This window comes from Phascolarctos cinereus, unplaced genomic scaffold (assembly GCF_003287225.1).
Source record: "Phascolarctos cinereus isolate Bilbo 61053 unplaced genomic scaffold, phaCin_HiC Scaffold_726;HRSCAF=1367, whole genome shotgun sequence".
Taxonomy (NCBI): Eukaryota; Metazoa; Chordata; class Mammalia; order Diprotodontia; family Phascolarctidae; genus Phascolarctos; species Phascolarctos cinereus.
In genome coordinates, this window is record NW_027556098.1 from 409,354,288 (window position 1) to 409,380,606 (window position 26,319).

General features: G+C 44.9%; 1 pseudogene; it reads left to right on the forward strand.

Moving 5' to 3' along the window:
- The first annotated feature begins 3,730 nt into the window (after window positions 1-3,730).
- On the forward strand, window positions 3,731-25,606 carry LOC110204170 (cytochrome P450 2B6-like; annotated as a pseudogene).
- The last annotated feature ends 713 nt before the right edge of the window (window positions 25,607-26,319 follow it).

Genomic DNA, 26,319 nt, shown 5'->3' on the forward strand with positions numbered 1-26,319 from the left:
AAAAAAATGTCCTTCACCTGCCGAGAACAAAATACTGGAGTCTGAATGCAGATCAAAGCGCGCTATTTTTCACTTTATTTTTTTCCTTTTTGGGCAGGGTGATTTGTGTCTTCCTTCACAACATAACCAATGTGGAAATACGTCTTGCATGATTGCACGTGTACAATCTCTATCAGAGTGCTTACTGTCTCAGGGACGGGGGAAGGGCGAGGGGATGGCAGAGAATCTGGAACTCAAGGTTGAAATGCTACAAATCAGGACTGGATTTATTGTTTTGTTGATGGTCTAGACTTAAGAAAATGACAGAGACAAGATTAATGATGCATTTTAAACTTCAAAATCTGGCCTGTGTACATTTTTTTTTCCGAGTCAGTTAAACGTTTACCAGCATACTCCTGATCACCACCATCTTGGACGTGTTTTCCCTAACCTCCCCTGTGATTTCAGCTGCTCTGGATGTCATACCCAGGAAGAATGGTAGGGGGGGACCCTGGCCCTTTCTGTCAGCTCTGTTTCCTGCCTTACTGAGTCAGGGCCTGGGGAGGCAAACAATGGACAAACCTTCCCTCCTCTCCCATATACATGCAGCATCTCGGAGATGTACCAGGCTGAGCACAGTTCTCAGGGGACATAGTTCCCGCCCCCCTCCCAATGCTTTTGCATTTGAGGAACCCAGGGACAATTGGGGTCGGGAGTTTTCACTTCCCCTGGAAGTCTGTCCTGTAACCTTGCTGTCTTCTTGCATGCTGCATTTTCAGTATGACCCACAAGCAGAGTTAGATATACATATTGTCCTCTCCAGTTTCAAGGGAAGATGACTATTCAGCCTCTTCTATTTATCCTGGGAGTTGGGATACAGCCGTGTCATATCTAGAATGTTGGACTGGGAATTTGTAAGACCTCCTTCATATCAAATGTGACATTTAGCTTTGTGACCTCGGGCAAGTGACTTGATTTCATTGAAACTCCATTTCTTCATCTGTAAAATGAGGATGATACCTGTTGTACTGACCTCACGGGGAATCTGGAAAGGTGAAAATGTATGTAAAAGTCAATTATTGTTCGTTTTGTAGTTAGAGACACCAGACCTGTCATTTCAATGGCATAGGGAATTTGTCTTGAGTAGGTCAGTACCTGCTCTTCAGTTTACAATCTCAAAGACCTTCCTGGAGCACACTCTGAACCCAGTTCATTGGGAAATTGAGGCAAGGGATGATAATAAGTTGGAGAGTACCCAGAGAGATGGCAACCAGGATGGTGATGGGTTTTGAGTCCTTGTCATGTGAATGTTGGTGAAGGAAGTAGGGGTGTTCAACATGGGGAAGAGAAGGCTCAGGGAGGGAGGAGATGATAGCTATATTTGAAGGACTGTCATGTGGAGGAGAATTAAACTAGCTTTGCTTTATTCTGGTGGGCAGAACCAGGAGCCATGGGTGGAAGTTCCAGAAAGGCCAATTCAAGTGTGAGATCAGGAAAAAAATCTTGCTGGAGCTGTTCCAAAGTGGAATGAATTGCCTTGCCCTTCGCTGGAGGGGAGTCAGAAGCAGAGCCTAGGCTAGAGGCCAGGATCCTGGTGGCCATCCCAAGAGAAGCTGCCATCTATTGGGGAAGAGTAGCTGGGAATCCCTCCATCCATAGCTCCAAGAGCCCACTGAGTCCTGATCTACTTTCTCTTCCTTCTTTCACCAACTGGGCTCTCAGTCCCTGCAGGGGACTATGTGCTGATGGGCTCCCATCCAGACTTTCCCCATGAAGGATCAGCCACTATCCTTAATCATGGACAGGGACTACGGGAGATGGCTGGTCAAATCACAGCACTCTCCCCAGTGTTCCCCTATTCAACCTGTGCTTCTCATTCTAATTTCTTGCTATGATGTACTCCTTTCAAAGCCAGACCTGACCCAGACCTCCAAAGACCCTCTCTGATATGAGGACTCCTTCCCTATCCCCAATAACTTAAGTCTCCCTATTAGACTAGGGTTTCCATGAGAGGAAGTCCCCTGCCACCCTTTCAGCATAATTTACAGAGTAACTCATGCACAGCTTTCTGCCACCTCCTCTACAGCCTCCTCCTCAAATTCTCCCTCCTCCTTAGCTGTGGCATGCTGATAGTGCTGATATTCAGAAACCAAATCATTCAGGTTGCTTTCCACATCAATGAATTCCATTTCATCCATGCCTTCTCTAGTACACCAATGTAAGAAAGCCTTTCTAAAGAACATGGCTGCAAACTGCTCAGAAATGGGCTTAAATAGCTCTTGGATGGCAGTAGTGTTACCAATGAAAGCGGTAGACGTTTTCAGGCCCCCAGGATGGGATGTCACGGATGGCCATTTTCACATTGTTGGAGATCCACTCAACGAAGCAACTGCTGTTCTTGTCCTGAACATTGAAACTTTGCTCATCGGCCTACTTTATGGATATATGGCCTCTGAACATGGCTGTCACCATATGCGGGAGTGGCAGCTTCAGGGTCAGTTTCAGAGAGACCCAGAGTGAGGGTTCCCCAAGGACTGTGTCTTTTCCCTCAGATCACAGATCACAGAATGTCAGTCATTGAGGCCATCATATCCACCTCCTCAACCCTTGAACAATTACTTCTCTCTGTCCAACCAGGGTCTCCTTGAGGGCAAGGCCAGTTCATAGGTCAGAGGTCACAGAATGTCAGAGCTGGAGGGGACCTCAGGGGCCATATAGTCCAATTCATCCCCTCTCCTCCAATTCCTACTAATATACACCCAATGAGTTGTTAATGAGCCCCTGCTTGAGTACTTCTACAGAAGAGGAACCTCTCAGCAGCTGATTTCACCTTAGGGTGCTTCTAACTATTAGGAAGCTTTTCCTGACATCATGCCTAAATGGACCTTTTCCACCCATTGTTCCCAGCACTGCTCTCTGGGGCCAAAGGGAACACTCCAATGCTTTTTCCATGGGAGGGGCCTTTCAATTCTCTAAGACATCTCTCACCTGCTCTATCCCACCCCCACCCTGCCCAGTCTCCCCCTCTCCAAGCTAAGTATCATCAGCTCCTTAATTGATACTTATAGGACAGGGATTTGGGAAACCTGTATCATCCTGGCTGCTCGCCAAGGATCCAGCCCTTGGACGGCAGCTGAATTCAAGCCTGAAGTGGTGGAAGGGAGGCCTTCCACATCCCCAGCCTCACATGGGTTTGGCTCAGGTCTGAGCTAGGGGTCCGCAGTCCTCCTCCAGATCCACAGGTCAGGTCACCTTCCACCTGCACTAATTAGCATCTGGGTAAAGTTAGGAGCCATCCTACCTCACCAGTAAATACTCAGACAATTATGACTGTATCAGCATGGGATCTGTAAGGCCATAGTGTAGGTCGGGTGTGGGAGTGGGCCTACACACTGACATAGAAACAGATTGACTGAGAGAGGCTGTGGCCTGTAGGCCTCCTCCTTCTGACTGTTGTCTTGGGAAGAGAAGAGGAGGGACAGGAAGAGACAAAGGGCCAGGCAGAGCCAGGTGGCCCATAAGGGGAAAAGGAACATCCTACTCAGGCATGGGACCAGGGAAGGGTCATCTGGTCCTATGATAGTTCGTTGTCTCAGCTTGAAGGCTAGGAGGGGGTGAGCCACTCCTTTAGGCATGATAATTACCTAGCTATGAGTGGGGGGTGGTAGAGCCTCCTTTCTCCACTGGGATAAAGGCCCAGGCCAGGCAGCAGGGAGGGGAAGGAGGCAACTGGACCATCAGAGGACAAGCCATGGATGCTGCAAGCCTCTTCTTCTTGGCTGTCTTCCTGGGGCTCCTTCTGCTCCTAGTCCATAGACCCCAGAAGGGCAACCTCCCTCCAGGGCCCCCACCTCTGCCTCTGCTAGGCAACCTGCTACACATTGCCCGCCATGCCATGTCTTCCTGGCGGTGAGCCATCCTTTTGTCTGGGTAACTGAGTGGGTGTAGGACCTCCCTGGGCCAGGGCTGTGCTGGGGCTGCCTACAGTGATGTAGTTTCCTGCTCTATTTTCTCTCTGGGTCAGAGCAGTGCTTTGGTATCCCTCAAGAGGAGGGGGTTCGGGAGAGGAGTGTGCTGGAGAACCCTGGATACCTTCCAAGAGAAGATCTGGGTCTGATGTCTGCTCCCCTGGGATTAAGTACTCTGAAATTATTCATCAATGAGGGAGATGTGGGAGGTCAGACTACTGGTAAAGGGGGAGAGGCCCTCAAAGAAGGGGAGCTCTGGAAGCACGTGTGAGTATGATGTTGTGCATAGGGGCACTGGGTTTGGTGTTTGGAAGACCTCGGTTCAAATCCCAGCCCTACCACCTATTACCTGGACAACCTTGGGCAAATCACTCAAATCCCTCACCTCAGTTACCTCATCTATAAAATGATGATGTTGAATTAAGTAACTTCTAAGGTCCTTTCTGCAGATAGGTGGCATCATAGTGCAGAAAGCACTTGGGCTTGGAGTCAGGAAGACTCATCTTCAAGATGAGTTCAAATCTAGCCTCAGACACTTAATAGCTGTGTGACCCTGGGCAAGTCACTTTACTCTTTTGCTTCAGTTTCTTCATCTGCAAAATGATGATGTTGAATTAAGTGACTTCTAAGGTCCCTTCTAGCCCTACATCAATGACCTAAAGGAGCAAGGTCTGAGGTCTTGGCTGGATATAGAAGCAGGTGAAGACAGAAGAAAAAGAAAAGGGAGAAAGGCTTGAGGATTTGAGGTCTGAGAACACGGGAATAAATTCTGATTCTTTCTCTTCTTAGCTGAAATCCCATCCTTTCTCTGTCCCTGCTACTGCTAGTGCCTTCCCTCTGAGATTATCTCATTTACCCTGGATATAACTTGCATACATGGAGTTGTTGACACATTGTTTTCTCTGTTAGAATGTGAGCTCCTTGAAGGTTGGGACTACTTTTGCTTTTCCTAGTACTGCAAGCGCTTAGCACACAGAGTGCCTGGATCATAGGAGGTTGGTAATCAATGCCTATGGACTTGACTTACTAGCTGCGTAATTTGGGGAAAAGCACTTAGCATCTCTGGCCCTCAGTTTTCTCATCTGTAATATAAGGAGATTAGAACTGATGAGCAGTGTCAGCGTCACATAGACACAGATCCTTGCACGGTGGACAGTAGCTTAGAAAATCTCAATTTAGCATTATCTATGTTGTAATGTACATTTATTTTATTAAACATTTCCCAATTACATTTTACTCTGGTTCAGGCCACATTTGGCTAGTGGGCCAAGAATTTTACATGTCTGCACCGAATGATCAATAAAGCCCTTTCTCTCTAAATATCGAAGATTCCATGAGTGTAGAACAAAGGACGTCAGAACTGGAAAGGACCTTAGAATTTGTTGTTCGGTTCTTTTCAGTCCTGTCTGACTCTTTGGGATACCATTTGAGGTTTTCTTGGCAAAGATAGTATAGTGGTTCGCCATTTCCTTCTCCACCTCATTTTACAGATGAGGAAACTGAGGCAAACAGGGTCAAGTGACTTGTCCAGCCTCAGTCATTTAGTGAGTGTTGAGGCTGGATTTGAACTTAGGAAGATGAGTCTTCCTGACCACAAGCCCAGTACTCCACCCACTGCACCACCTAGCTGAGCTTAGAATAGAGGATGCTAATCTGAGAAAGAAATTAGAGACCATATTATCTAAGACCTCAGTTTTAAACCTATGCCTTGGGGCCCAGGACAGAGGTGGACAGAGCTTTGAGACCATGGGTATCCAGGACCTGTCAGGAGCATGACAGAGTGGGTGGGTCTGCCCCACAGTTTTGAGATAAGTATGGGGATGTGTTCACTGTCTGTCTGGGCACCCGGCCGGTGGTTGTCATATGCGGACCAGAGGCTGTGAAAGAAGCTGTGGTGAAGAATGCAAAGGTGTTCAGTGGCCGTGATCCTTGCCATATCTGATTCAGTCTTCCAGGGATGTGGTGAGCAGGATGTGGGGAAACTATATGTGTGTGGGTAGTGCAGAGGGTGAAGATCAGGACAGGAGGAGTTCAGTGAGGAAAGGCAGTGGGATTGTGAAGACCAGCATCAGGATGGGACTCGAGGTATAGAAGAAGAGGAAGCCAGAAAAGTTTGGGAATCAGTGACCTGGGGGAGATGAGTTATGGGAAATGATGCAGGAAAGAGCTAGGGAGAGAAGATTGGGGAGGAGGGTGATAGGGAGTCAGGGAAGAATAATGTAGTGGATAAGGTATGTGGAGGAGGGACATTGGAGAAAAGGGAGGGAAAGCCAGAGAAGAGTGACCTAGGGAAAGAGGGTGGAAGGCAACATCAGGATGGGGGATGAGAATTGTGGGGGTGAGGAATGTCGGGGCAAGAATAGTAAGATCCAAAAAGAGTTATGTGGGGGAGGATGTTGGAGGGCATGGTCTTGAGGGTTAAATATGTGATATATTGATGATATGAGTGGGCAAGGGTCTTAGCTCCCTCCCTCTTTCCCATCCCCTCTTCCTTTCTCTTTCCCCCGGGATTCTTTTGCAGTGGTAGACCACAACATTGGAAGACACTTTGCAGATTCTCAATTACTACCCTCAGGGACTTGGGGACGGGAAAGAAGAATGTTGAAGATATCAGAAAGACTGAAGCCCAATGCTTGGTAGAGGAACTCCAGAAATCCCAGGGTGAGGAGAGGAGACAGCAGAGACAGATGCAGACATGCAGAGGGGAGACAGATACACAGACAATAAAAGGGAGAAATGTAAAGACTCAGACAGGCACAGAACAAGAGAAGAAAGGGAACGGGAGAGCATGAAGATTAAGCACAAAAGAAAACTCAAAATGGTTTTCTCAGAGTCCCCCAACATGTGACATCTACATGAGGCAAGTAAACAACTGTGCTGTAATAGCAATTATTCAGGGGATCGGTTCATACGTGCCAATTTTACATAGGTAAAAATCCAGCCAAAGGACTTGAATGAGGTCAAAGTGCAACACATATTTTACTCAACATACGTGTTGAGGCCGCTAGGTGGCACAGTGGCTAGAGCGCTGAACCTGGATTCAGAAAGACCTGAGTTCAAATCTAACCTCAGATACTTCCTAGCTGTGTGACCCTGGGGAAGCCACCCAACTTCTGTCTGCCTCAGTTTCCTCATCTGTAAAATGGGGATACTAATAGCATGGACCTCCCAGGGTTGTCGTGAGCATAAAATGAGATAATATTTGCAAAGTGCTTAGCACGATGCCTGGCACATACTAAGTGCTATAGAAATGGTGACTATTGTTGTTGTTATTTTTATTACTCACCAGGGAGTACTCTGCTGAGCTGTTCCAGATCTGCCACTTCTCTGCCCTGCTTAGTGCAGAGTCAGTGCCCTTCCGGCAGGCTGATGCTCCAGATGGGGCTTCGCCTGCGGTTTCTCTCTGATTCCTGGGATGATATATTAATTGACTATTAGAATATGAAACATTATTTATATCTGGCTTGATTATCTGCACCCCTTGTAAGTACTTCTCTTTCTCAGATCTCTTTCCTTACCATTCATAGGTAATGACACTTAGTATTTTGCGAGCATGTATGTATTAATAACATGTATTTGAAATGCAAAAGACAATATCAACCCTCCCCACCACACCCACTCTCTCCCATGTCTCCAGTGTGGATGTTGCTGTTTCCAAAGCATGAATAATGGCAAGCTCATAGAAAAGGAATGGGGGAGAGAGCGTTTTACACTCTCATCTTGTGCTCAAAGATCCAGAAAAAAGTAGAGATTATGGAATTCTGCCTGGTTCACTAGCCACAGGGTTCATAGTAGCTACAGGCATTCAGCCAGTTCTGGGCAACATCGCCTGTGGTATAGGATATACTCTTCCCCTCTAGGTTCTGCTCCAAGGTCCCTTGTCAGGCTCACTGCTTATGACTTCTGTCATCTCCCCTCCCAAAGTTGGAATGGGAAAGAATAGAAGAAAGGAGAGAGGACAAGTCCCAGATGGTGTCCTTTTCTCTCCTACTCCTTTCACACAATGGACTCCAGAAGTGGGAAGAGATGGTCCTTTCCCTTTCCTGGAGTTTTAGAATTTGCTCCCTCTGTTAATCATTTTCTCTGGCCCTGAGGATTTTCACAGAGACAAAAGAAACAGATTATCCTGGGCTACCAAAGAAAACAAAGAGACAGAGAGGAGACACCTAGGAGCTTCTTCCCTCTCCCCTAAATTCCCTCCTTTCTTATCTCTCCTTTGTCCGGGGGCCCTTCTGGACCCCACCTTCCTTTTCCATTCAGTCATGGCCAACATCATCTGCTCTCTTGTGTTTGGCAAGCGCTTCGCATACCAGGATATTGAGTTCCAGGGATTGCTGAACATGTTAACTGAAGCTTTTACCATTATCAGCTCCTCCTGGATTCAGGTGTGACTTGGGGACCCAAGGAGGGCGAATACAGGGGTGCACAGGGGGACACCATGGACACAGAGAGAAGGAACCAAGAGATAATAAAGGGAAGGGAGCACATAGGGAGGGAGATAAGGGGAAACGGAAAGGAGAGGACAGAGAGGGAAGCATGCGAGGAGGGGGAGGAGATACAGGGAGGCAGTGAAGACTGTTTTGTATCCCCAGAGCCAAGCAAGGGGACAAGAACACAGCAAGTGATTAAAAAAGGCTTACTGAAATCTAGGGAGACTGAGAAAGACGGGGAAAAGATAAGAGACAGACACACAAAGATAATGTTGGAGCAAGAGACAGCATGACCTTACTAGTCCCTAATATGGTGACAATGATGATGATAATAATAATTCTATTTATACAGCACTTTAAAGTTTGGGAATCCCTTTACAAAGATTGCCTCATTTCATCCTCACAATGGTCAGTAAGTGTCTGAGGCTTAATTTGAACTCAACACTTGCTATCAACTGTATCACCTAGTTGCAGTAGGGATAGGACACACATATATGTGACATTTATGAGAGACAATGACATAGCTCCTGTGCAGTATTCATTTGGAATATTAAATTATATTTCCAGTCATGTAGACAAAATCCAGAAGGAAGAAAAGGGAGGATGGACAAAAGGACGGGGCATGGGGACATAGAGCTATGGTGTTTGGAAGGGGCAGGTTGGGGCTGAGGGTAAGGGAAGGTCACGGTGGGAAGGAGGGCATTTGGATCAATTCCAGTGAAGTGTGCTGAGAGATGCAGAACCTGCTGGGGCTGGGGTCAGCCAGGCCTGAGCCCTACCCCTTGTCCTTTCTCCCCAGTTGTCTGAACACTTCCCATGCTTGCTGAAGTGTTTTCCTGGGCCCCATCGCCGAGTGTTGAAAATTGCTCAGCAACACCAAAGACTTTATTGCTAGCAATGTTGAGAAGCACCAAGAGAGCCTGGACCCCAGGGTCCTGCAAGACTTTGTCAACAATTTCCTGCTCTGCATAGAGAAAGTAAGTCTCCCTTCCTTCCCCTCCCTCAACACACAGGAACTGGTGAGACTCACAGAAAAGGAATGTGATGGGTGTGGGGGGGGGGGTTGTGTGTGTTGTGTGTGTGTGTGTGTGTGTGTGTGTGTGTGCGCACAGAGAAGGAGGCAGGAAGAGACACAGAGAAACCCAGGAAAGATGGAGAGATAGAGGGGCATGGGGAGAGGGACAACGGGAAGGGAGAGCTGAAGGGGAGGGATAGAGAGACAGGGGTGAGGAGGAAGAAAAACCAAGACAGAGAGAAAAGGGTGATGCTAAGAGACAAGGAGAGGGAGATATGGGAAGGGAAACACTAATGCACATACGGGCTGACAAAATGGAGATAGAAAAGGACAGAGATCAGTTCAGACAGGAAGAATCAGTCCGTGAGATGGGCCCCATAAAGAAGAGGCAGTGAGATGCATGGAAGGATTCTGCTGGCTCTCTGTGTCCCCTCCTTCTGTATTTGTTGTCAACCACCCTAGGAGAAGGAGGTCCCAGGTTCTGAGTTTGATCATAAGTCCCTCATCTTTACCGTCCTGAATTTGTTCTTTGCCGGCACTGAGACAACCAGCACCACTCTGCACTATGGCTGCCTCCTGCTTCTCAAATATCCCTGGGTGGCAGGGTGAGCAGGCATTTTGGGAGGGCATCCCTGGGGCTCCTGAAGGTGAGAGTACTGAGAGCCCAGAGGCTAACATTGTGGTGCTTGTGTTACCTCTGGCTTTATAGGGGACCTTAGGCAAGTCCTTCCCTTCTCTGGGACTCAGTTTTCCCATGTAGAAAATAGCATAGGATCCAGAAAAGACCTGGACAAACTAGAACATTGGACTGAATCTAGTAGAATGAATCTATTAGGAATTAGATTAAATTAAAGTTTTACATCTTGTTAAAAAAAGAACTCAGGTATAAGGTGGGGAGTCACAGTTAGACAATAGCTTAGAAAAGATCTGAAGGTTTTAGTAGGCTACTTGCTCAATATGCATCAGCCATTGGCTGTACCAGCCAGAAAAGGGACCTTGGACTCCATAAGGAGGGACATAGTTTCCAGGAACAAGGAGGTACTAGTTCTGCTAACCTTGTACTCCACCCTCATCAGAACATAACTAGAACATTCTGTATGGTTCTGGACATCACGATTTAGGAAAGGTGCTGATAAGCTGGACAGTATCTGGAGGAGGGCAACCATGGTGTTGGAAGGCCTTGAGTCCTTGTCATACGAATAGCAATTTAAGAAACTATGTATGCTTAACCTGGAGAAGAGAAGACTTTGGGGATAGGAGGTGGGGCCAGGAGGTGATAGCATCTGCTAGTATCTGAAGGACAGTCCTGTGGAGGAAGAAGTAGCTTTCTACTTGCCTCCAGGAAGCAGAGTCAGGGGCAATGGGGGGAAATGACAAAGTGGCCAACTTGAGACAAGGAAGTTTCTTAACTGTGAGAGCTGTTTCAAAGTAGAAGCAAATGGCTGGTTCGGGAAGCTGGGTGGGCAACCCCCTGGCTAGGGGCCTCCAGGCTGGTGCTGACCACTTGCTGGGTGTGTTGTAGTGAGAATTCTTCTTTCAGAGTGTAAATTGGTCCAGATGGCCACAGAGGCTCCTGCCAAGTCAAAAAATGTCAAGGGAAACTTGGATGGTCTTCCAAGGCACCTTCCAGTTATGATGCTCAGTGAAGCTCTCAAACTTTGTCCACATTTAAGCTAAGCCGCTTCAAGCAGTTTCTGGGAACGTCCTGAGAATCAGACCCATATCTTGAACATGTCTGGCCTCAAGAGAGACAGCTAAGTGGTGCAGTGGATAGAGTGAGGAAGACCCGAGTTCAAATCAGGCCTCAGACACTTAACTAACTATGGGACCTTGGGTAAGTCATTTAACCTCTGCCTGCCTCAGTTTACTCTCAACTGTAAAATGGGGATAAAAATAACCCCTATCTCCCAGGGTTGTTGTGAGGATCAAATGAGATGAATTAGATAAAGTGCTCTGCAAAGTGCCAGGCAAGTAGTAGGTGCTATATGAATGGTAACTATTATCATTATCACCATCACTAATAATGATAATCATGAAAGAGACAGTGAAAAAAGAAGATTCCAGAAGGTGGATACCTTGAGACAGCAAGAAACAGAGGTGGCCTTCCCCCTCTAGATAATTTACCCAAACATTAGGTAAGACCAGCCTGAGAAACAAATCCCTTTGAAATGCTATTCTTTCCACTTCCTCATTCAGAGAATTGTCCCCTTATCCCTACACTGGTTTCCTACCTCACATTCTGACTCTGAAGAAATACTCTTTTCAGACTTGTAATAATGAATCAATGAATGAATGAATGAAAAAGCATCTAATAGACACTTGGTATATGCCAACCACTGTTCTAAGCGCCAGGGAGTCAAACAAAAGATAGAGACAGTTCCTGCCGGTAAGAACTCATACTCTTACTGGGGAAATAACACAATAAAGAAAGTTCATCCACAGGGCAGATGGAAACACCCAGAAGTCCTAAGGGGCAGTGGTCCAAGGGTTCTTAAGTTACACTGGTAGGTAAGTCAGATGAAAACACATTGATTAAACACTTGCTATGTGCCAGGCACTGTACTGGGATTATAAAGAAAACACTTCTGTCCTCAGGAAGTTGTCAGTCGAATAGGGAAAAATCCATATAACTTCAATTAATTCTGTACAAACTATATACACTGGATTCATTGAGGGTAATCAACAGAAGGGAAGTACCAGCATTAAAGGGGATCAGGAAAGTTTCTTTCAGAAGATGGAATTTTAGTTGAGACTTGAAGCAAGCCAAGGAAGCTAGGAGTTGGAGATGAGGAGCAAGAGTAAGGCAGGTGACAATTTCAGAGGTCTGGAAGTTGGTAAGACTTAGAGCACCTTAGAAAGTGGTGGCAGCGCAGGTGGTAAGGTCTAGAGGAAATTAAGAGGCAGTGTCAGAGAAGTGATAAGGCCTGGGAAGGACTCTTTATTTCACCAGGAGGAATTGAGTTAATAACTCCCATTTCATCCAAGTCCTGTGATTTTTTTTTTATCTTGGAAACAAAGCAGGGAATTAAGGGGCTTCTCCTACAGTAAGGGTTTCATAAATACTTGGGAAATGAGGACTTAAATGACCTTCTAGTTGGCTTTCCAAATGGCTTCTTAAAAGTTTAAGGAAACCTTGGTTATTCTTTATTCAACTCATGAGCACTTTGCAGGTAAGAGGCACATCAACGGTTGGTCTCTTCCATTATCCCAGACTTTCTTAGGCAAGTCAAATGTGAGTGCCTCTTAGAGATTCCAGGTTAACTTTTCCTGAATGGGCTCCATTGTGGAAGTGGTCAGAGTTGTTGTAGTAAGTCGTTTTTCAGTCCTGTCTGACACTCCATGACTATGTTTGGGGTTTTATTACTTGGTTGTCCTTTGTTGAGGAGGACCAAATGACATCACTATGTTAGAGTCAAGTTACAGAGTGTCTGATTGGTGGTCAGACCAATACGAGCTTGGAATGCTCTACCACAGGCCAAGCACAAACAGTCTATGTGAACATTTGGAGTGGATTCTCTAAATTTGCGTATCTCAAATTTCTTCTGAGCTACTTCAATTCTGCTTTGCTCATAGAGCACAGCACCTTCTCTGATGAGGGCACACTATGCTAGGTGGTCCTGTGCCAGTGTCTGCCATGTCACCCAATCAATTCCAAAGTTCTTAAGAGAGACCTTGAGAGTGTCCTTGTACCACTTTTTCTGACCACCATGTCAGCTCTTGCCCCATGTGAGTACTCTGTAACATAGTCCTTTTAGCAAGCATACATTTGGCATTTGAACAATGTGGCCAGCCCATTAGATCTGAGCTTTATGCAGTATAGTTGAATGCTTGACAGTTTGGTTTGAGGAAGTACCTAAGTGACTGGCATCTTATCCTGCCAGGTGATCATCAGAATCTTCCTGAGGCAGTTCAAATGAACTATCCTGCTGGAAAACCCTGGGGAGTTCTCATGTTTTCATTTAGCAGCTTCTGAATTTCCCCATTATTTTCATCAGATCAGTCGGTGTTTGTGAGTGTTCTGACCTGGATGAGCAAAAGCAATGCTACACACCAAATCTCTGAAAGGGATTTTCTTGGCAGAAGTACTGGAATGGTTTGCCATTTCCTTTTCCAGCTCATTTTATAGATGAGGAAACTGAGGCAAACAGGGTCAAGTGACCTGCCCAGGGTCACACAGCTAATATCTGAGGCTAGATTTGATTTCATGAAACTGAATCTTCCTGACTTCAGGCCTGGCACTCAATTCACAATGCCACCTAACTGCCCATGTCAGAGTTCTTTTGCCTTATTTTGAATGCCACCAGACTGCTTGATAAAGCAGTGGCACCCACTAATCTGCGTGTTCTCCACTTTCGCTCTGGGGCCCTTCTGTGAATTGGGTTTACATGTCCCTTCCTCTGCCCCAGAGAAAGTCCAGGAAGAGGTTGATCGGGTAATAGGGAAGAACCGTTCTCCAGAACTCCAGGATCGAGCCAAAATGCCCTACACTGATGCTGTCATCCATGAAATCCAGAGATTCAGTGACCTCCTCCCTCTGCATATACCTCACATGGTGACTGAGAATACCTCCTTCCGAGGCTACTTACTTCCCAAGGTAAAGTCATTTGGGGTCCTCGAGTCTTTGGAGTGGTGAGTGCCCAAAGTCAATGCTTGCAGCACCCCTGATGTGGGCACACTATGCTTCTCCCTTCCAGTGTTAGAAATCCTAGAATTTCCCCAGAAGTAAGGGGAGCTACGTTGCTACCTACTTTGAGCCCTTCTCCCTCACATTCACACCAGGGTACTGATGTGTTCCTTTCCTGAGCTCCAGTCTGAAAGATCCTCATCATTTTCAGGAGCCACGTATCTTTGACCCCAACCACTTCTTGGATACCCAAGGAGCTCTGAAAAAGAATGAAGCCTTCATCCCTTTCTCCTTGGGTAAGTACATGTCAGTGAGACACACACACACAGAGGTGGAGAGAGAGAGAGAGAGAGAGAGAGAGAGAGAGAGAGAGAGAGAGAGAGAGAGAGAGGGAGGAAGGGGAAGAGAGGGAGAGAAAGAGGGAGAAAGGGAGAGAGAGAGAGAGAGAGAGAGAGAGAGGAGAGAGAAGAGAGAGAGAGAGAGAAAGAGAGAGAGAGAGAGAGGCAGGCTACAACTCTGCCTGTACTTGTCAGTTATGGAACCTTATATCAGGATGGGTGCCAACCATCAAACAAGGTATAGGTTGATTAAACAGAATGCCAGCTTAGAGCCTTGCAATGATGCCTTGCCTGGCTGGATACCAAGTTATAGAGAAAGAGAAGTAGAGGAGTGTTGTAACAGAAAAATAGGCAGTTTTCCCCCAAAGAGATATCTGCATCAAACAGAAGTGGATCTCTCCTTTTCTAATCTGGGTTTTCCTAAGTAATACTAAAAATGGTGGACTTTTTTCCCCATTAAGAGTTCTCTCTTTATTAAAAGAAACAAACTATTTTCCTTTAAAAATTTATTGACAGCTTTCATTTTTGTACTTCCTTAATTTCAAAAATATTCCTCCTACGCCATCTACCAGAAAGCTAATCCTTATTGAAACAAACAATAAAGAAGAACAAAAACTTTCCAGTAAAATTAAGCAGTGTGTCAACTGAGCCCAACATTATCTGCGGCCCCCCCCCCGTCTCTACCGCCATCCAATCTTTAGGCCCTCTCCCAACTTCCACAAAGAGGGGAGGGTTGCTATCTCCTTTATTTAGTGTAGGATAATAATCTACATAATAAATCCCTTTTCTCTGGCACCTGGAGGTTTGCAAAAGGTTTGCCACAACTGGCCTTACGAGGTGGGCAGTGCAAATATCATTCCCATTTTGCCAATGAAGTAAGAGAAGAGAAGGGAAGGGAACTCACTAAGGTGATTCAATGAATTATTGGCATGGGCCAAACCCAAGCCTTGTTCCTATGACTCCAAATCCAGGGTTCTTTTCCCATACCAGGGAAAGCAATTGGGTCTTTGCTCCATTTTGGAAGCTGGGCTCATTGGGGATGTGGGTGGGTGAGGTGACAACTTAACCTTTGCTTTTATTACCTCTTGGACAGCTACTCCTATGCCCTGAGGGGCAGTGTGTTTAGTGGTTAGAGGTCTGGAGAAGACCTACGATTGAGTCCCAGCTTCCAATTTAATGCCTTCTCCCTCCACCAACTAGGTGGTCTTGAACCAGTTCCTTCCTCATTCTGGACCTCAGTTTTCTTCTCTGTAAAATAATAGTGTTGCACTTGGTAACCTCTAAGTTATCTCCCATTTCTAAATCTATGATCTTATTAGAAATGGAACAGGGTTTTGGGGTGAAAACAACAAAAATGAAAAATGTCAGAAGACGTAGGGGACATCTTAACTATGATAGGTTGGTGAGCAGAAGGATAGGCATAGAGCAGAAAGGGAAGGAACACAGAACTCTTGGAGCTAGGGAACGGAGAGGTGACCCTTCCTGTAGAGGAGGATCTAGATGCTCTGGGAGGAAAGCCTTGGTCCTTCAAGGAATGACTTGGATATCCCTGTGCTTGTCAAGTGAGAGGTCAGACACAATGTGGCAGGTGGTGACTTCCCAGCTGAGGAGGACAGAGGGAGAAGCTGGTCAAGAAAAGAGATCACTGCTGCCATCCATGGACATGTGTCTAGACCCTGGCAGGGAACCTTCGGACATTTGTCAAATTTGATGACTATGCCAGTGACACCTGTGGCCCAAATGATATTGCCAGATGGAATCTAGAAACCACTGCTAAGGAATACAGAGTGTTAGGTGAGAAACCAAAGATCTCTGAAGGGATAGATAGTATTTTCATCATTATTGCTGATTGGAGGGAAAGGACTTTCCCAAGAAAAAGGGTTGTTTGTGAAAAAGGGCAGCTGATTTAGAAGATGATTCCTGAGAAGGGTGTATGGAATTGATCAGGGGAGTTCCCTACTCAGTCAATGGATTAACTAGCATTCATCAAAAACCTACTACATATGTGTCACGTATTGTGTTAGGCACTGAGGATACAGTGATGTAACCGGGCTCTCAACTGTAACAGGCATTCTGCATGCTGCTGCATATGTGGAAGGAGATTTGACTCTCAATGGTGGAGAGAATGCTAAATTGTGACAATGGACACCTACATAATGGGTGGGAATGATGCTACAACTTTGGGAGAGAGAAACAGGTGTGCTGCCATGCATTCTTTGGAAGAGACACACAGAAACAGACTTTGGAAGCTGCAAACTTGTAGGGAAAGCTCATACCAAGAGAGGTGACCTGACCTCTATCATGCAGAAAGTCCCTAGGGCACAGGGAAAGGTTGAAGTCTTAGGGGAGGCAAGCTAGAAATCGAGGGCAGATTGAGAAGTCTGCACTTTCCACAGATATATATATATATATATGGCTTTGGATCAACCCAGACCAACCCAGCACATTCCTTATGCAAGTGATCAGAGTCAGGTGAAGACAGCATTTTCTTCAAGAGGACTTTTCTTTTGCATACATGACAGCTCCCAAAATGCTCCAGGCTTGGTTAGAAGCCGGGTCATAAATACAACAAACAAACTATTCCCAATTCTCAAGAAACTTGGGTAGCTTTCAGGGCGGGTTTGGTTGTGGTTTCTCCCTTTGGTAGGGAGTTCCCAAGGAACACCCTGTCCCAGCATAGAATACTACCTGCCCTGCAGTTTATAGTCTAAGAGAGCTGCCTAGGGCATGGAGAGATTAAGGGACTCGTGTAGGTTTACACAGTCAAGGACTTGAACCCAGATCTTCCTGATTGTAAGGTGGGCTCTTGATCTACTCTGCCTGGGATGGGCCTTTCTTTAGGACTTTACTTACTTCTCTCTGTGGAGGGAGGTCAGTGTCCATTAATACCTTGAGGGGGTATTGAGAGTAGCTCCTGGTCCTCCAGGGTGATTTAAATGGCTCATCTGTTGGGGATCAGAACTACCTCTTCGTACTGGGTCACCATTCAAGGGGAACTGCACCTTTGGGCTCTTTGGTCTGTACCTCTTTGTGGAGGATGAGACAGAGAGTTGTAAAGCAAAGAGCAGATCTGGGTTCATGGGAGAGGGGCAGTGCCCTCACTTCCACCAGCACCTTTGAAGTTAGATGATTGCATTGGGACAGAGATTCGTTGGAGCTCAAGGTACTTTCATCTATGGTGGCCAGAGAGAAGATTTTTGAATTTCAGCTTCCTGGCCTTAGAGGGACAGTGGCTTAACATCTTAGCAGGAGAATTCAAAGAATCATAGGATTTCAGGGTTGGAAACGACCTCAGCAGCCATCTGGTTGGAACTCATACAGTCAAAAGGACTTTCCACTGCCTCATTCCTTACAAGTGACCATACTCTGCTTGGGGACCTACAGTGAGGGGGAAACACAGTCTCTACTGAGGCATCCTCCTTCACTTTGGGATAGTGACAGGAACTGGACCTAGGATTTCATTATCCTAGAGGGTTCATCAGTGAGGGAACCCCTTCTACCAATCGAGGTCAGCCACCTTCTTGGAAACTTAGGGTCTGAGAGAGCTGCCTACAGCTTTGAAAAGTGAAATGACTTGCCTGAGGTCACACAGCCGGAATAGGTCAGAGACAGGAGTCAAATTCAAGTCTTCCTGACTTAGAGAGCAGATTTTTATGTACCTCACCCATTCTGCTGCTTCCAATTTGGGATAGCAATGATGATGATGATGTTGCTAATGATGATGATGATGATGATGAAGATGATGAAGAAGTTCTTCTTGACATTTAACCTCAACCAACTTCTACAAGTTACACCTAATTCTACCTTCTGAGGCCAAGCAGAACAGAGGACGAGTCAGTCCCAATATCCTGGATGGATGGTGGTGTGCAATTTGCTGGGCAGCCACAGCCCCAAGGTGGTTGTTTTTAGCAATCACAACCCTGGGAGTTCCAGGATCTAGCCCTCTAGAAATAGGAATAGGGAGTTCCTGGAAGTGCCATCCCCTTAGAGAGAGGAGGACTGAAATATGGTTCCTTCCAATGTTATGGAGAAGGAAGAAGCTAACTCCTCTTACTGAGAAGCTAGAGCTGCCAAGGAGCTCATCTCTCTGGAAGACTGGATCCTGCACCCATGACTGGGTTGCTAGATAGCCAACTCTGAGCCTGGTAGTTGTCCAGGAAACCCATCTTCTTTCTAGGAGGCTGGGGCTCAGTACTCTGAAGACTCATCTTGTTAATCAAGGAATTCCCCTGATCAACCTCTACCATGGGGTTTTCATTTCTGGTCCACAGCTCGAGTCTGAATTAGTCAGTTCATCAATAAGCATTTACTAAGCTCTTACTGTATGCCAGGCAATAGGCTAAGGGATGGGGCTACAAAGAAAGGTAAAAAACCACAGTCCTTATCCTTGAGGAGCTCACATTCTAATGGGGGCGGGAGACAACATGTAAATAACTAGGTATGACCAAGATCTATAAAGAATAAATAAAAATAATCTGAAAGGAAAAGGCTTTAGCACCTGGGATGTGGGTGGGTACACTTTGCGCTTAGTAACTCTTTTTTTTTTTTTTGGTGAGGCAGTTGGGGTTAAGTGACTTGCCCAGGGTCACACAGCTAGTAAATGTCATGTGTCTGAGAGTGGATTTGAGTTCATGTCCTCCTGACTTCAAGGCCAGAGCTCTATCCACCTCACCACCTAGCTGCCCCAGGGCTTACTAACTCTTGAGGGAAGAGGTAGAAGTGAGAGGATAGAGCATTCCAGGTATGGAGGACAGCCAGTGCAAAGGTGTGTAGAGTTGAGGAGGTGTTCTTGTCGATCCTTCATTCTTGAACAGGACCAATGACATCACAGGATGATATCTTGACTTGTGTATGAACTGGATTTAAGTGAGGCAGAGCTGTGCAAAGTCATCAGCGAAGTCCAGTGGCAGAACAAAGGTCAAGATGTTTGAGGAGGTACAAGTAAGCCAATTTCATTGAACTACAGAGTGAATAAATGAAGGAAGACTGGGTGAGAAGGAATGGGCCAGCTCAGGAAGAGCCTTACATGCTTCGTATTTTAAAGACTTCATATTTGATCCTGGAGCAATAGGGAGCAATTAGAACTCATGGAGGGGCAGCTGTGTGGTGCCACAGTGGATAGAGTACCTCATCTTCCTGAGTTCAAATCTGGCCTCAGACAATTACTAGTTGTGTGACCCTGGGCAAGTCATTTCACCCTGTTTGCCTCAGTTTCTTCATCTGTAAAATGAGCTAGAGAAGGAAATGACAAACCACTCTGATCTCTTTGCCAAGAAAACCCCAAATGGGGTCATAGGGGGTCAGATATGATAGAAAAGACTGAACAACAGAACTCACTGAACAGAGGGGTGACATGGCTAGACCCATGCTTTAGAAAAATCACCTTGGCAACTGAGTGGAAGATGAATTGGAGGTGGGAGAGACTTGAGGCAGGGAGACTAGTTAGGAGGCTATTGTAATGGTCCAGCTAAGAGGTGATGAGGACCTGAACTAGGGTGGCAGCTGGGTGAGAAGAAAGGAGACCTATTCTGATAGATGTGAGATTGAGAACAAGATTAAGCAATGGGTTGGATGTGTGGGGTGAAAATGAGGACTCAGGGACGACACTAGAGGTGGCTAGGCCCATTTCATCTTCATCTCAGGAGACTGAAAGAATTGTCAGATACACTTGCTGGGCCACTGTGAGTGAGCGCTGAAAGACTGTGAAGAATGGGAGAAGGGCAGGGGTCTCCTGGGTTTTCCAAAACAAAAGGAAGGAAATGGAGTCTTTGAATTATAAGCCATTGAACATGACTTCTATTCTTGGCAAAATTTTGTAATGAGATGGTTAGTGAATCTGGGAAAAGGCATCATGACCACAAGGAGCCAGCCACAACTTCTTCCTGAAAGAGACCTTATGTCAGATTGACTTCATTTCCCCTTTTGAAAAGGTTACTAGACTAGATCAGGGAAAGGCTATTGACCCACATTATTTTTTTGTAGACATACCAGATTTTTTTCCAGCATTTCTCTTTTCTTTAGTTTTAAATTTTATTTTAAACTTAAACACAAATTAAGGAAGGAAAAAGAAAAAAACTGTATCACTTTGGGATAGTGGCAGGAATTAGACCTAGGATTTCATGAGTCTAGGGGACTCATCAGTGAGGAAACTCCTTCTACCACTCCAAGTCAGCCACCTTCTTGGAAACTGAGGGTCTGAGAGACTTGGCAACAGCTTTGAGAAGTTAAATGACTTGCCCAAGTTCACACAGCCAGTATAAGTCAGAGACGGGAGTCGAATTCAAGTCTTCCTGGCTTACTAGCCATGTATGTCACAGAACATAAGAGAGAATTCAATATAGAACACTAAACTTCCATTTCAAGGAAACCTATACAATAAATACTACAAAGCCATCCAACTTTTTTGGTTTCCTTTTGTTTTCTTTTGTTCTCTGTTGTTCACTTTTTATTCTCTTCCCCCACTCCACAAATCTACGGTTAAAGAATGGATACACACACATACATAAACACATAAGCATATATACATATACATAGATATCTATAAACATACACATATATACACGGATACACTTATACACATGTGTAAGACCGTACCATGCTTATTTCTACTTGGCATCTGTTTCTCTGAAGGTGGATAGCATCTTCCTTCATAAGTCCAAGTCTTCCCATGTTTTTCTAAATCAACCAACTCATCATTTCCTACACCATAGCAATATTCCAGCCCCATCACATTCTATCTGAGAGATTGTGTGTGAAAGTTCCCCCTAATTTTCTGTATTTCTTCTATTCTTGGCTGCATAGGCTTTACTTATACAAGAAAATTTTCATTTAAAATATTCAAAAGTATCTATTTTATGCTTCAACAATGCTTTCACCTTATAATTTAAGGTCTCATTTTTATAGCATTTCCTGAAAGCAACATATTTTTGAATTCAAATTTTTGATCTGCTATCTCTTTCCATTTTATGGGCAAATTCATCCTACTCACATTCTCATCTATAATTACGTGTTACATACATTCCTTCTTCCTGTTTTTCCTCACTATCATTCCTACCCTATTCCTATCCCTCCTCACTCCTCTGCTTTACTTCTACCCCTACCTTGCCCTCCTCTTCCTTAACCTTCCCCCCTCCAAGAATCCATCCCTCATCCTCTCCCTCCACCCTATCCCCTTGCCCTATTGCTTCTTTCTGGATTTATAAATAGATACATACACACATACATAAGCACTTATGTTGTTTATACATACATACCTACATACATACACCCACATACATATACACACATATATGTTGTTCCCTCTTTAATCTATTCATGTTAGCCTAAACACCCTTCTATACTTGCCCCCCCATCCTGTTACATTATCCTCTTATTTCTTTATAAATTATACCCTTCTAAATGTGTATGTTGTTCTCTGTTTAACCCAGACATGATGTGAGTAGGGTTCCAGCACTACGAGCCTTCCTCCCCCATCTGATTCCTTTGTATCCATTCTTCCTCCTGTGCCTCATTTGCATGAGAAAATTATTCTTTTTACCTTTTCTGCATAATTTTCCTTTTTTAGATTCACATCATACTCAGCCCTACCCCAATCTTACTTCCCAACTAGGCAATTACTAATGACGATTTTACGCATACAGCTCACATTTCCACGTATAAAAAGCACATAATTTGTCCTTATTGATTCCTTTGTAATTGGTCTTTGGTGTTTATCTTGTATTTCTCCTGGCTCTTGCATGCCAAATATTCTATTCAGTTTGATCTTTTTGAGACAAAATCCTGAAAATCTATCAATTCATTGAATGTCCATTTTTCCATTCAGGATTATACCTAACTTTGCTGGGTATGATATTTTTGGCCACAACCCCAGTTCTTTTGCTCTTCAATTTATAGTGTTCCAAGACCTGCAGTCTTTTAATGTAGCTGCTGCTAGATCTTATGTAATTCTAACTGTGGCTCTGTGATATTGGAATTTTTTTTCTGGTTTCTCCTTAATACTATTTTCTCCTTAATTTGGGGGTCCCAAATTTAGCTGTGATATCCTCTAGGTTTTATCCTGGGATCTCTTTCAGGTAGCGATTGGTGGATTTTATTCTATTTCTACTTTCCCCTCTTGTTCTAAAACTTCAGGGCAATTTTAAAATTATTTCTTGTATTATTGTATCGAGATTCTTTTTTTGATCATAGCTTGCAGGTAGTCTGATTGTTATTATGTTTTCCCTTCTTGATCTGTTCTGCAGATCGGTTGGTTTTTACATTTCACATTATTTTCTATTTTTTCATTCTTTTTATTTTGTTTTCTATTATTTCTTGATCTCTTGTAACATCATTGGCTTCCCCTTGCCCAATTCTAGTTTTGAAGGAGTTGTTTTCTTCCTTAAGATTCTGGATCTCCTTTTCCAGTTGGTTGACTTTCTTTTCATACTCTTGATTTTCTTGGATTGTTCTCAGTTAAAACATTTTTTTCTTCAACCTCTTATTTGATTTTTAAAGTCTTTTTTGAGCTTTTCTAAGAATTCTTTTGGGGCAAGTGACCATTTTATGTTCCTCTTTGAGATAAGAGAAACTTTTTCTGGCTTCAGTATCCTCCTCTGAGGACAAACCTGGGTCTTCTCTCTTCCCATAGTAACTGTCTATGGTTTGATTCTTTCTCTTTTCTTTACTCATTTTTGTTCTGTTTAAATATTTGTTTAAAAAATTTTAGCAGCTTGTTATGATAATCACCTCTAGTCCTGGGGTGTGGTGGATGGCTCCTTTGGCCTCAGGTCCTTCTGTTATTTTTTGACCTTTGTCTTGGGCCCAACCTCTGCACTTTCCTCCTCCAAGCCACAGCTAAGACCCCCTGGCACACTATGCTGGAAATGCTCTTGCTCCTTGAGGACCCTACAGTGGCTAGAACCATCAGTTCTCCCCTCTGCTTGGAACCAAAACCAAGAACTCCGCTCTCCTGTAAGTGCCCACAGCCAGCAGTGTCCTCACTGTGTTGGTTCCTTTTCCCCAGGCACAGCTGGGCCTGCCGTCATCCATGGGCAGCAGAGGTTCCTTCAATCTTCCCCTGTCTGACTGCCCCCCCCCCTCCACTGTCTGTGAGGTGAGAATTCCTGTGGCTGAGACTGAGGCTACCTCCAAAACTAACTGTCCTTAGGACTTGTTGTTTGTTGTTTCAGCTGAGATAGCCTGGGTGCATTTACATTTCACTCAGAATGAACCTGCACCCTGAGATCTTTCTTCAGATCTTCTCCAGTTGTCCCAGGAGAACCACTGTTCTGTACCAACTCTTGGGGGTTTTTGTGTTTGTTTATTTTTTGCTGCTCTAGGTTCACCCTGAAATGCTATCTTGTCTTGTTTCTGGAGGAAATCTGGAGAGCTTAGAATTTTCTGACCTACTCTGCCATCTTCCCAGAATGTTTTCCAACCCAGTTTAGATAATGAATTTTAACCATGCATTTGACAAAGTTTCTTATAATGTTCTTTTTTGGAAAATATTTATATTTTATTTTTTTCCAATTACACATAATAGCAATTTTTAACATTTGTTTTTTTAAAAGTTTGTATTCTAAATTCTTTCCTTCCCTCCTTACCCTTCCTCCTCCTTGAGAAGGCAAGCGATTTGATATAGATTATATATGTGCAGTCACACAGGACACATTTCCATATTGGCTAAGTTGTTAAAGAAAAGACAAACAAAAACACCAATCCAAGAAAAATAAAAAGAGTAAAAGAGTATGCTATGATTGGCATTCAGACTCCTAGTTCTTTCTCAGGAGGTGGATAGGAGTTTTCATCTTATGTTCTTGTGACCAAAATAGTGATATGTGGCCTAGAAGATGGCACAGTTAGCTGGATTCAGAGCTAGTTGAATGGTCAGATCCCCAAAGTACTCTTAAATGGTTTGATATGCAGTAGTAGGAGGTCTCCAGTGGAGTGCCCCAGGGATCTGTGCTTAGCTCCATGCTGTTTAACCTAGAATCATAAAGGCATGAATGGCGTTCTTATTAAAGATCCCCACAACACAAACCCGTGTGGGTGAGCTAACGTACTAGATGACTGAATCAGAATCCAAAAAAGATTTTGGTGGGCTCTAAGGCCAAAACTAAGACGATGAATTTAACAAGGATACACGTAAAATCTTATATATGGGATCAAAAAATCAATACAAAAATATAAACTCAAACTTTATCTTAAGAGGACCTACAACTGCTATATGAGTCAACCATGTGAGCCAATAAACAAATGGGATCTTAAGCTACATGGAGTGAGGGATAGTGTCCAAGGCTGTGACAGTTGATTGTCCTTCTGTCTTCTACCCTAGTCAGAACCTATCCAAATCATTGTGTTGAATTCTGGCCATCACATTTTAGGAAAGACATTGATATGTAGGAAGGTGACAAGAAGGGGCCTTGCGATCCTGCCATTTGGAGAACAGTCATAACTAGGAACTTGGATACCCAAGACAAATTCAGTCGGGGCAGATGTAGAGCCATGGGGCAGGTGGAGGATCCAAGGTGTGATCAATCCTATGACCACACTGTGCCAGGCACCTTATGACCCACACTGTGCTAGGCACTGTGCTCAGTGGTTTTTACACATATCTTCTCATTTGTGCTTCAGGTAGCCCTGAGACAGTAGTTATGAAAATTGAAGAGACAGAAAAACATGGAAGACAAGGTGTTGGAAGGTGATACTGAATCTCTTGGAAAGGAGGAAGAGTGACCTGGAGATGCCTAGAGGACAGTTATCAGAATGGAGTGCACTCTAAAGGAGGAGTTTGTTAACAATAGGGAATTCCAGAGGTTACAGTGTAAGTGGTTAATGGAGAAAGAAAAGATTGGGGAGGGTGAGGGCTGAGTGGAAGAGGGGAGAAGAGACAGTTCTTGGATCTCTCCTCTGCCTCCCATGTCCTCCCCATCCCTGCTTATCCCACGTGTCTCATGGAATGAGGTCCCCAGGTTGGGAGAAGGGGCATCATGGGCCCCATTATGTCTTTTGGTGAAGCAAAGTGTTAGATGAACACTAGGTGCTGCTGTTGTTATTAAGGTTCTCTTATTTACCCTTCTCTGCCACCCACAGGGAAATGCGTCTGTCTGGGTGAGAGTATTGCTCGATCAGAACTCTTCATCTTTCTCAGCACCATCCTGCAGAACTTCTCAATGGTCTCCTGCAAGCCTCCAGACTACTTGGACATCAGGCCCCGGGAGACTGGCTTAGGGACAGTGACTGAGAACTACAAACTCCGTTTCATGCCCCAATGATAGGAAGGGTCCTCAGAGAAACACGGACAGAGGGAGTCAGCCTGGCATCACAGACTCATCTGTATTTGGAGTCAGAAGATGTGGGCTCAAGTTCCAATACTGTGAAAAGCATTGAACTAGCTGTGTGTCCCTGCACAAATCATCTCTCTAGGACTGGGAAGTCAGAGTAGATGACACACTTTACCTCAATTTAGCTCAGTTCCACAAGCATTAGGAATTTCTCACCATGCTCTCTCCAGGTTTTGCCAGATCTCACAGCCTGGATTCTATTCTTCTGTCAGTACAGTCTGCAGGGGTGGATTACCACAAATCTAATGAATCGCCCCATGCTCTGCTCTGTATTGCTCATCATCTTTCCCCATGACCCCCTGCCCTGCTTCGTTACCCATGGAGTCTTGATTGTGGGCTTGCTTTTCAAGGTGGGAAAAGCCCTCATCAGGAGAAGGCCCTAGGAGTAGGAACAGGCAGCAGAGGTGACGGTGGGGGGAACAGCTGCTCGGGAAAGGGAGGTGGTTCACGGGGTGGAGGGATGGCAGGTTTGGGTTAAGGAGGGTGAGGGAGAGCTAGGGCCCAGACAGTGAAGGCTGATGTGTTTGGGGATGGCAAGAGGGGGGCCAGATGGGCTGGATCAGAGGAGCATGGGGGGCCATTGTGAGTCTCTGTCCCAATGTAGAAGTTACTTCCGCAGGTCCTCAAGGTACTTCAGCAGGAGA